Genomic DNA, 10,233 nt, shown 5'->3' with positions numbered 1-10,233 from the left:
AACAAGAAGGGGCATTCGAGCCAGCCAGCGTGGGGATAGGGGATGTCCCTGAGAGCCAGTATATTGGCAGGGCAAGGGGTTCAGTTTTAGGCTTCTCAAAAATTCAGTAAACCAGTCGGAAGGAAAGAGCCACCACGGATAGCCGATTCGCCCGGGACATCTGAAGCACATGACTGACCGGCTGAGCAGACTGGCAAGTGGTGGAGGAGAGGTGGTGCCGCTGGGAGCAGCTGCCTGGAAAGGGAGGCAAGGTAAGAGACCCAAGCTAGAGATGGTGCTTTCTAAATGGGACAAATGAAAGTTACAGCCAAGTTCGTTCTGGTATGTGTGTTTAAGGAAGCCAGTGTCCGTACCCACCAGGACACCAGAGTTTGACTGTGCTGTATACAGCAGTGTTCTTCTCTCGTTTGTCTTTTCCGTTGCGTTCTGGACAGTGCTGCATAAAGCCAGAGAACCTGGTGATTTGCTCGGTTACTAAGGCAGGTAGCTTCATTGAGGGTCGTGTTCAAAGCACCTCTTTCTCTTACGCAGTGGTGAACTTAATATTTTCCGACTTTTACAATTGCTGCAAGTGAAAAAATACTTTAAATGGCCTAGCTTTTTAAATTCTTTTTTTTTTTTAATTCTTGATATGCTCATCTCGTATCTAGAGGAGCAACAACTTCAGCAAAGAATTACCTCAGCTCACAGAGCTATCTTATCTGGGAAAGGCTGAAAAAACAAGACTGAGTAGGTGATAGAAGAGAGAGGAGTGTTCTCTGCGTGGCCTCTGAAGCCAGACTGCCCGAGTTCAAAATCCTGGCTGTGTCCGTCATAGCTGGGAAACCTCCGCTGAGTCACTTCCCTCGCCCTGGTGTCCTCATCTATAAAATGAGTGCAATAATAGTACTATTCTAACCTGGCTCCCTCGCCCCTGGGAACATTCCAGCACTTTTTCCCTCCCGCTCTTCCCCTCGGGCGCATTACCTTCACCTTTCTCCTGAGTTCCAAGGGCCCCTTCTTTGGTCTCTGGAACTTGTTTCCTGAGCCATTTCTTCTATAGCTCATTTATACCTCTGTGATGTTCTAAATAAACTTTATCTTACTGCTTTAGAAAATGCTACTAACCTCATAAGATGGTTTTGGAGTTAAATGAAACATGCTTATAATGTGCTTGACCTTGGGACCGAGTGAGCACGCAGGTAGGGGCCAGCTGCCATTATCTGCACAAAGCTCATGACCAGGGCTGAGTCCACACGATGGAGAAATGGAGCCCCTGCAGCCTGCTCTGGAGTGTGTGAGCACAGACTTCTTGGGATCTCGCAAATGCTTCCCGCTGCTGAGATGTGCCCTATCCTAACAAAGCAGAGGGAATAAAGAGACAGCAAGGGAACTCCAGGACTGGACTGACGCACTCTTAAAAACCAGAGGGGCTCCGATGGCTGCCTTACTCAGATCTGGTGTGAGCCTGAGCGAGGCTCTGCCATTCCCTCCTCCCGCCATTCAGTGGCGTCTCTGAACTTGCGACATTTGACATTCTACCCAGGAAGAATTGCTCAGAAGCCCCCATCATATTGCTACTCGGAGTGAGGTCCTTGGCCCATGCCCAGGGGTGTTGGCTGAAAGGGTCCCTGGGCACCTGCTCCCCTGACCTAGAGCACGCTGTGGCCCAGCAGCCCAGAGTCAGTTTAACAAGCTCTCCCAGGTGGTTCTCATGCACCCAGGTCTGACTCCCCAAAATAAAATAGGCCAGGGAACAAAAGGAAGATGTTGAGGAAAGTGACACAGCCCTGGCTTCCTGAGGCATAATATGAGGACAGTAATAGCACAAAGGCGTGAAGGCGTAAGTGTGAAAGCCCTTGTGTCTAACAATTCCTAGGTCTGTTTGCCTTCATAGGTCCCGGGCAGTGCAACCACTCCTGTTTGAGTTTTGTTGAAATATGGAGTGAATAAACTCCATCCTTCAGTGCATTAAAGTCTTTAAAGGGGAAGTAAGTGTATGTTGAATACCAAAGGGTGGTAACCAATAAATAGGCTTTGCTTGATTTGCAAGGTCTGAAGGAACTCGTGACAGACCTTGAATCTGTTTGGAAAAAAGCTGGATTTAGGAAGTGAAATACACCCTGCTGGCTGGATTGGAACCATTAACCATTACCACGCTGCATACTTGCACTGTTCTCCATCCCGGTTTCAGTTCATGTTTCTGCAGTCCCTGGTGGTCCGCACCATGCTAGGCACAGGGATGACTGCAAGCCTGTCTCGTGCCTGCCGGGCGGTTCCCACTGGGGCCTGGTTAAGATAGGGCTTGAGCCCTGGCTGGTGGTGCCCGGTGGGTTGAGTGCCAGTCTGCCAACTGAAAGGTTGCCCATTTGATTCTGTCGGGGCACATGTGTGGGCTGTGGGCCAAGTCCTCAACTAGGGGTGTGCAAGAATAAACCAATCGAAGTTTCTTTCTCCCCACCTTCCCCTCTAAGAAATACAATCTTTTAAAAAATACATAGGGGTGAAACCCTCGTTACTCAGACTTTCCGGGGTGAGGGGGGACCAACTGCCCCGTTGGCTCTGTGTGGTCTGAGGAGTGGGCCCCGAGCTCTAGCTCGCCCTGGCTGATGTGCATGTGCCTTGTGCACATGTGTGCGCACACGCCCAGTAGGACAGGCGTGTCTAGAAGAGAGCCAAACAGGTGGCCCTGGACAATTCACAACCAGCCAAGCAGGTTCCCTTCTGTGTCCTGGGCTGGTGCCAGCTTCCCCAGCAGGCCCCTCTGACTGGCAGGCCCCGTGCAGGGTTGTTTTCCTCAGGTGTCCACTGCAGGGTGGGGCCCTTGTGCACCCACAGCCTCCGCTGGGCAGGATCATTCAGCAGGGTCTCTGCTGTGAATTTTAAATGACAGAAGAATCAAGGATCCAGTGTTAAATCCGTGCCAGAACCTTCCACTCCGGTGCTGAACATGGTTAAGGTTTGAGTCTCCTGCCAAGAAAAACACACCTGACAGCTACCGTGGCAGGCCTGTCGGGGAAGGTGCGCACTCCACAAGCCAGCTCCTGCCGGGGCCCAGTGAGCTGTGCGGAGTCTGGTTCAAGAAATAACCAGTACAGTTTTACTCCTATGTGGAATCTAAAGAACAATATGAACAAATAAAACAGAAACAGACTCCGGGAGCAGACTGATGATTGACAGAGCTGGGGCAGGGCGGGGAGGGGGAAGGGGACGGGACTTCGAAGTGCAGATTGGTAGTTACAGACAGCCACGGGGAGGTGAAGTACAGCATAGGGAAAACAGTAGTGTAGTAAATATGTACAGTGCCAGGTGGGTACCAGAAATGTCAGTGGAACCCTTTGTAAAGTATATAATTGCTAACCAGTATGCCGTACGCCTGCAACTAATACAAAAGAATAATATTGAATGTAAAAACATACATACTTTGGGTAAAAAATAACCAAGTGGGTGTGTAGAGCTGCCACCCATACCCATGGTCACTCATCACCAGCCAGAGGAGTCCAGCTGGCCATGTGGCTCCCACACACATGCTGGAGAGCTTCATTGTGTCATAGCTCCCGGTGCCATCAACAACTTGAAGGTGGCAGGGACAGATCTGGGGCTAGAGGACAGCGGCCAATGGCTTTAGGCCAAAAGGCCACAGCAAGGCCAGCCAGCTAAGAGAAGGAATGTCACGTCCACAGCACATACCTACTACAAGGCTAGCGGTAGACTGCCCGAAGGGGAACTCGGGTTCAATCAGCCTAACTTTCTCACCCGGGAAATGGGCCCAGGGTCCCCTCCTCTGCAGAGTGCTGCCATGAACACACTGGCTGGCATTCCAACTGGGAGCTCCCATGAGGCCAGGGCTGGTCTTTCGCTTGTTGCTGCACCCCTAGGATAGTTCCTGGCCTGCCACGGGTACCCTGTATTTGATACAACGGGTACGAAATACACAGGTGTGTGTGTGTGAGTCAGTGCACCTCGGTTCCCCAGTGTATGTTCATCTCTGCACTTTGAGTTCAGCTCTGGAGTTGCCCCTGCATGAGTTCAACCCACGGTAATCGAGCATCACGTATTAGCCCAGCACTCTGCCAGGCATGGGGAGTTTCAGGGCAGCTAAGGAAGCCAGGGCCCTGCCTCCAAGAAGCTGAGGGTAGACAGAGAACAGATTCTTGCACATGGCACAAAAGTGCATGTCAGGGCTCTGATTGCCAGCAGAGTTCAGAGGTTGGGGCCCTTAATGAGAGAGCACTGGCATATGGGAGGGACAAGGAACAGGGCTAGGCCGTAGCTTCTCGAGCTCTCGTTATGCCGTCCTTTCTTCCTCCCTGTAAGAGCCCAGCCTCAGGCTCCCTTGCAGCTGGCAGGGTGGCTGGGTGGAGGCTGTTGATAAAGAGAAGGTGGGTCAGAGCCTTTGCTCTGCATGGGCTGATCACTTTTCACATTCCAACACATCACTGGCCTCCTTGGTGTCTAGGCTCATGGCAGCAACTGCTCCTGAAAGAGGGGAAGTACTCAAGGGCAGGAGCCTAGTGAAGCATCAGCCTTCCTGGGGAGTGTGGCATCGATCTCCCAGGTTCCCATTTCATGATCACCATCGTCATCCCTTCAGCAGTGACGCTATCTGTAGGGCACTCACCATTGGTCTGCCGGGCACTGGCCAGCATGCCTGGGCATCAGAGCCCCTGCAGCCCTAGGGTCTACCCAGCCTTCCTCTTGAGAGAGCTGTGACGTGGATCCTGCTGACTCTGGTAGCTGAAGTCCCAGGGCCCTGTCATCCTCTTTGTCCCATCTGCTCAGGTATAGCAGATGGGACATGAAGTCTCATATCCAAGATGACTAACATGCGGTACTTTTTACTTGGAAGAATGTAATGTGATCAAAGGTTGAGAGAATAGTACTGAACCCTAATGCCCTCATTGTCCAGTGTCAGTGGTTATCAACCTGCAATGCTTCCTGAGAGAAAAGGGGTTAAAATGTGTTATTTTTACTAAGAAAGTATGGGTTTGTCAGAGAGACACAAACCAGTTAAAAGAGCACCAAATGACCAAAGCCAGGACAATCTGAGCAAAAAATAAACCAGTATTGGAACATATCTCAAAGTATAAAACAAATATTTATGAGTCCATCCTAATGTAAATACATGCTTGAATAAATGAGTAAATGGAGAATAAACAAGACTCCCATACAGAAGAATTCCAAATAATTTACATAGCTACGCCCCCGTCGAGGGCGTAGGCGTAACTCCCCATTCCCTAAGTGTGGCTGTGCGCAAGGACTTTGTTCTTTGGGAAGGGGGAGAAAGAGGAGCCTGAGGGAGGGCACCTGACAAACACTAGCTCAGCCAGGTGATTCGGGTGACACCGTCAGTGACCAGCCACTGATAGCGACCAGTGACCAGCCACCACGCCGATAGCGTGTCGCCCTTGCCAGGATGCAAGGAGGGGGCATTTCCCTCGGGTCTTCCCCCAAACCTAGAGCTCTAGTCTAACCACGAGGAAAACCACACAAATTCCCATTGAGAGACATTCCACAAAACCCCTGACCAGTGCTCCTCAAAACTGTCAGGGTCACCCAAAACAAGTCTGAAGAATTGTCACAATCAAAGCAGCCTTAAGGAGACATGACAGCTAAATGGAATGAAGAAGCCTGGATGGGATCCTGAGACAGAGAAAGGACATTAGGTAAAAGCTAAGGAACCTGAATGAAGTATGGACTTCACAGTTAATAAAAATGTATCAATATTGGTTCATTAGTTGTAACAAATGGACAGTACTCGTGTAAGTTGATTACAATAGGGGAAACTGGCTAAGAGGTGCAGATTGACAAAAAATGTTTATTTAAAAAAGTGCATTATTGTTCTTGTTATTTTGTAAGAGCTGTGTTTCCACAGGGGAAGGAGGGAAGTGGAGGGCAGGGGAAGTTTTCTGTTTAGTGGGGTTGGCGAGGAGTATTCTGTCACACCTGCCCAGTTTTGTTCTTGGATGTGCCTGAGAACTAGGAGGGAGGAACGTCAGCTGCCAGACCCGTGCTCTGGACCTCCTGCACCAGCTGGTGGAAAGCAGAGGCGAGGTGGTTATTGCAGGGCAATGAAAGAGGATGTCCAGGAAATGGTCAGGCATGCCGGGCCAGCCTGGAGAAGGCTGGCTGCCACTGGGGCTGCGGTCGGCTCCCAGAAAGACTGATTCACCATGGCCTTACTGTGAATCATGCAGGGTCACCATCTGCAGCGGAGTGGCACGCATTTAGTGCAGGGAGCATCAGTCTATGCCAGAAACATGGCAGAAAGTGGGAGATGGGTTAAAAGGGTGACGTGAGCCCACCCCTGCTGTTTGCTGTCACCGTCCTGGTCCAGGTCAAAGATGGGGCCGGCCTTCGAGGCCTCAGTCACCCAGCCCTGGAGCTAACCCATGTATGTTTAGCTATGTTCCTCCCCGCATCCCCGAGACCACCCGTTTCACCGTCCTTTAGAGAGACCTGGAGTGGTGGAAGGGCATGGCCTTGGAGGCAGCAGGTCTGGGTTCAGGTTCAGACTCCACGACTTGATGCCTAGGAAACCTCGGGTGATTCACGTAAGCTCTCTGACCTGTTTCTCTAGTTGTAAAATGCAGATAATACACCTGCCTCGCCCACCTCATGAGGTTGAGTCAAGGATGACGTGAGGAGAGGCAACAGACCAGGAAGCATTCTCGTTGGGATGTTGTTTGGGTGGATGTGGCAAGGATGGTCATTGTTCAGTCACCAAGTGAGAACCTTCCTGCACAGCCAGCTAATCTGGGATCAAGTTTTGTATGACTTAGGGTGTTTTGCTTGCAAGTAATAATAAATCCAACCCCAACTGGCTCATAGTTGAAAAACCCAGAGGCAGAGGAGACTGCGGGAGCAGTATGGTCGGGGTTTGGTCACGTTTCTCAATCTCTTGGGGAGTCTTTGTGTGCGAGCTTCTAAAGCTGGTTTGCTTTTAGGTAGGAAAACAGCTTTTTAGAAGTCCCAGGCCACACATCCCACCATCACTAATAGGAATAGGTGCTTTTTTTTTTTCTATCATAATATGTGTAGGGCTCCTTCCTTGGGTCTATTTCAGGCCACTTGCTTGGCTCTGAATCAGTCACTGAGGCTAGGATAAGCCATGTTTATTGGCTTAGACCTGGGTTATTACTAAACCTGAACAAATTAATGCAGCAAAGAGAGGTGGATTAAAATGATTGGCTTAGGCCAGTCAGGGCTTTGCCCTGAAGGTAGGAGGGGGTCAAATCCATGCAAGCCTATTGTCTGCCACAGTTGGGAAGGGGAGGAAAGGGTGCCAACAATGACCACTACAGGTTTTTATCGCGGTAAGAATTCTCAGTGCTGGAGAACAAGGGTGATTAGCCAGCCTCTCCAGCTTCCTTTTCCCCCTTTTGGCTACAACTCTAATTTGCATTTTAGGCTTCATTCTTCCCAGTTCTTAGACTGTGTTCCTCTTGGAGCTCTGTTTCCCGCTCACCGAGAATGTGGTGAGGACCCAGGGCAATCAGTGCACTGTATCTGGCCATCGGACTGCTTCTCAGACAGGCTCTTGGTTTGAGCAACCCAGGGAAACACAGTGATGCTCCCTGGGAAGGAAGGCTGGGACTGTGCTCTTGTCTGTAAACGTGCCCCTAAGAGGGTGTGAGGTCTGGAGCTCTTGAAGCTGGAGCTAATACAGAGAGACAGTGCGAGGGGGAGAGACCTACTGAAGTCACTCACACAGCCAAGCTAATTCCTTGGAAATTTCCGTTTACCGTCAACACATTTCCTCTTTGCTTTAAGCCAGTTTGGGTCAAGTTTTCCAAGTTGCAACAATGTCTTAAATCATACAATTCTCCTTCCTGTTCAAAGACAATGAATGCCCAGAGCAGTGCATGTGGGTGGCTAGAACATTTGCCCAACTTCACCATTTGTCATTTGACACTCATAGCCCATGAAAAGCATCCGAGCCATGGAAGAATGAATATGGATGAGATTTAGTCTAGATCAGGGGTCAGCAAACTGCAGCCGATGGGCCAGATCAGGACCCCACCTGTTTCCATAAAGTTTTATTCGAGCACAGCCACACTTTGCTCATGACTGCTTTGCACTGCAATGGCGGAGCAGGGTTGAGTAGTTGCTCTCAAAGCCTAAAACAGCTAGTACTTGGCCCTTTACAGAGGGGGTGTGTTGCCTGCTACGTGTGTCCCAGATGGAAGCAACACTGAGTGGCCCTCCACTAGAGACCTCTATACCACATTAACACCAGGTTCGATTATCATTACTAGGAATGCAGGCTTTCACAGAACTGAACCTGTCCCAGACAGTGAATGGGAGACATCCTACGTCTTTAAGGTTTGGTTTATGCAGTGCCTACATCTTATTAGCCCTGGTCATCGTGTCTCAGAAGCCTACAGGCGTACGAACATTCTTTTTCCACCCCAGGCCATTACACCTCCCCCTGAACTGGGACGCTAAAAGCTACTGGCATATACCAGTGGTAGCCCAGTGACCCGCTTCATCAGGAGGTAGGATCGATGTAAACAAGGTGGGAATAGAAGTTTTTCAGTTTTCATGCTGGAATGGCAGCATCGTTATCTGCGCATCTGCATCTACAGCTGATGGATTCTACTTCTACCAACAATACAGTTCACCCCGGGGGCAACTGGGCAGCTCCATTTTTCATTCCCAGCTGTCAAGCCCCCACCAGAAGTGCAGCATAGACAGTTAAGTTTGGTGAAATAGCCAAGGTCACCCCCTTGGGTTGTCTAGACTGAATCTCGCTGCTAAGTTAAATCACCAGGAAGCACCACAGCAAGGCCTCGGGCTAGCCCCCAGTGGAAGGCCATCTCGGAAGAGTTATTTAATATGGCCTCTGCTTTCGTGCCAGGTCTTCCTGAGAAGTGGCTTCCTCAAGAGCACCTCTGTATTATCCACACACAGTGGCCGGAACCCACTCGTGGCTTCCAGCTCCTTGAAGAGCAGGCAGTGTAGGAGCGAACACTGCTGACTAGGACAGTATTGTTATCTCGGGGGAGCGTGCACTGGCTTGTCCACAAGGCTCCCCTTCTGCCCCCAGTAGGGCCTGGCAGCCTTCCCAGCTTACACGGCACTCAACCCAGGTGGGGGATGGACCCAAGGGGGAAGTCGGGGCTCATCTAGATGAAGAGATCTATAATAGTTTTGTGTGTCTTTACTGATGGGGGACATATTTGTTAGGAGTAACCCACCTTGAGTGCTATATGAGTGCCTTCTACTTAAGGGTCCACGTGATAAATCTGAGAATTTACCTGAAGGTCTCACTTGAATGCTGTTCAGGGCAGGAAGCCCTCCCAACAGAGGGGAGCAAGAAGGAAGTCCCATGGGTGTGCCAAGAAGAGTCTTATTCTGAGGTAGGAGTACCAGTAAACGACCCTCACTTCTGTACTTGGCCAAACTTTACCTGCCTTTTGGGACCCAGCGCAAATCTTCCCTCCTTAGTGTAAAGACTGAGGATCCCTCCTGCCTTCACCACACCCATTACCCCCCCCCCCCCCCCCCCGCAGTTTATCTCAGAATACCTTGGGGCTGTTGACCATAAACAAAAAGCCAGATATTTCTCCAGCAAAATGGGCTCATTTGGGAAAAGCAATTGTAATCCTGTGTATGAGACAAGAAGACAAGACTGTGGCAAGTCACAGGCAAGTGAAGTCGGCTAAAACAAAAGAGGAAGCGCTTTCGCAGAGGGGAAAGGAGACTGGGAAGGGCTGCGAACACTCTGGGCCTTGCTCTCTGCGCCCCACGTAGGGCATGAGAGCTCCCTCTCCTGGCCACCCTACTTCACTTTAAATGAGGTTTCTGTTCATTAATTTTCTACGAGGCTGCTGGCACACTGCACGGACAGCAGATAGGAGTGGAATTTTAGAATCTCTGGTAGGGTTGGTGTTTTTGTAGTGATGGGGGTGATGCATTTCAATATGTTGCTCTGTAGTCCAAACCCTTTCTAGCAGAGCAAAAATAACATGCAGGCAGGAGCTGCATTCCAGGATGTGGATTTGGTTTATGCTCTGCCTCTGAGGACAGCCTCTTCTTGTCCATCAAGGAGGGTCAGGTCACAGAGCACCCAGCTGCTTGGTCTCTCTTGGCCAGAGTCTCTTGGCAGATGAGGAAGAAGGCTGGGTGACCACAGGATTCTGACCTGTCCCCGTGACAGCTCCCCTGCGTCTGGCCAGCACACGCACCCACCCACTCATCGCTGAATGCCTGCTTCAGGACTCAGGAGCACAGTCCTGCTTATAGTCACGT

Source organism: Phyllostomus hastatus, unplaced genomic scaffold, assembly GCF_019186645.2.
Source record: "Phyllostomus hastatus isolate PE091 unplaced genomic scaffold, TTU_PhHast_1.1 phas_scaffold_501, whole genome shotgun sequence".
NCBI classification, from domain to species: domain Eukaryota; kingdom Metazoa; phylum Chordata; class Mammalia; order Chiroptera; family Phyllostomidae; genus Phyllostomus; species Phyllostomus hastatus.
This window is presented reverse-complemented; position numbering follows the sequence as displayed.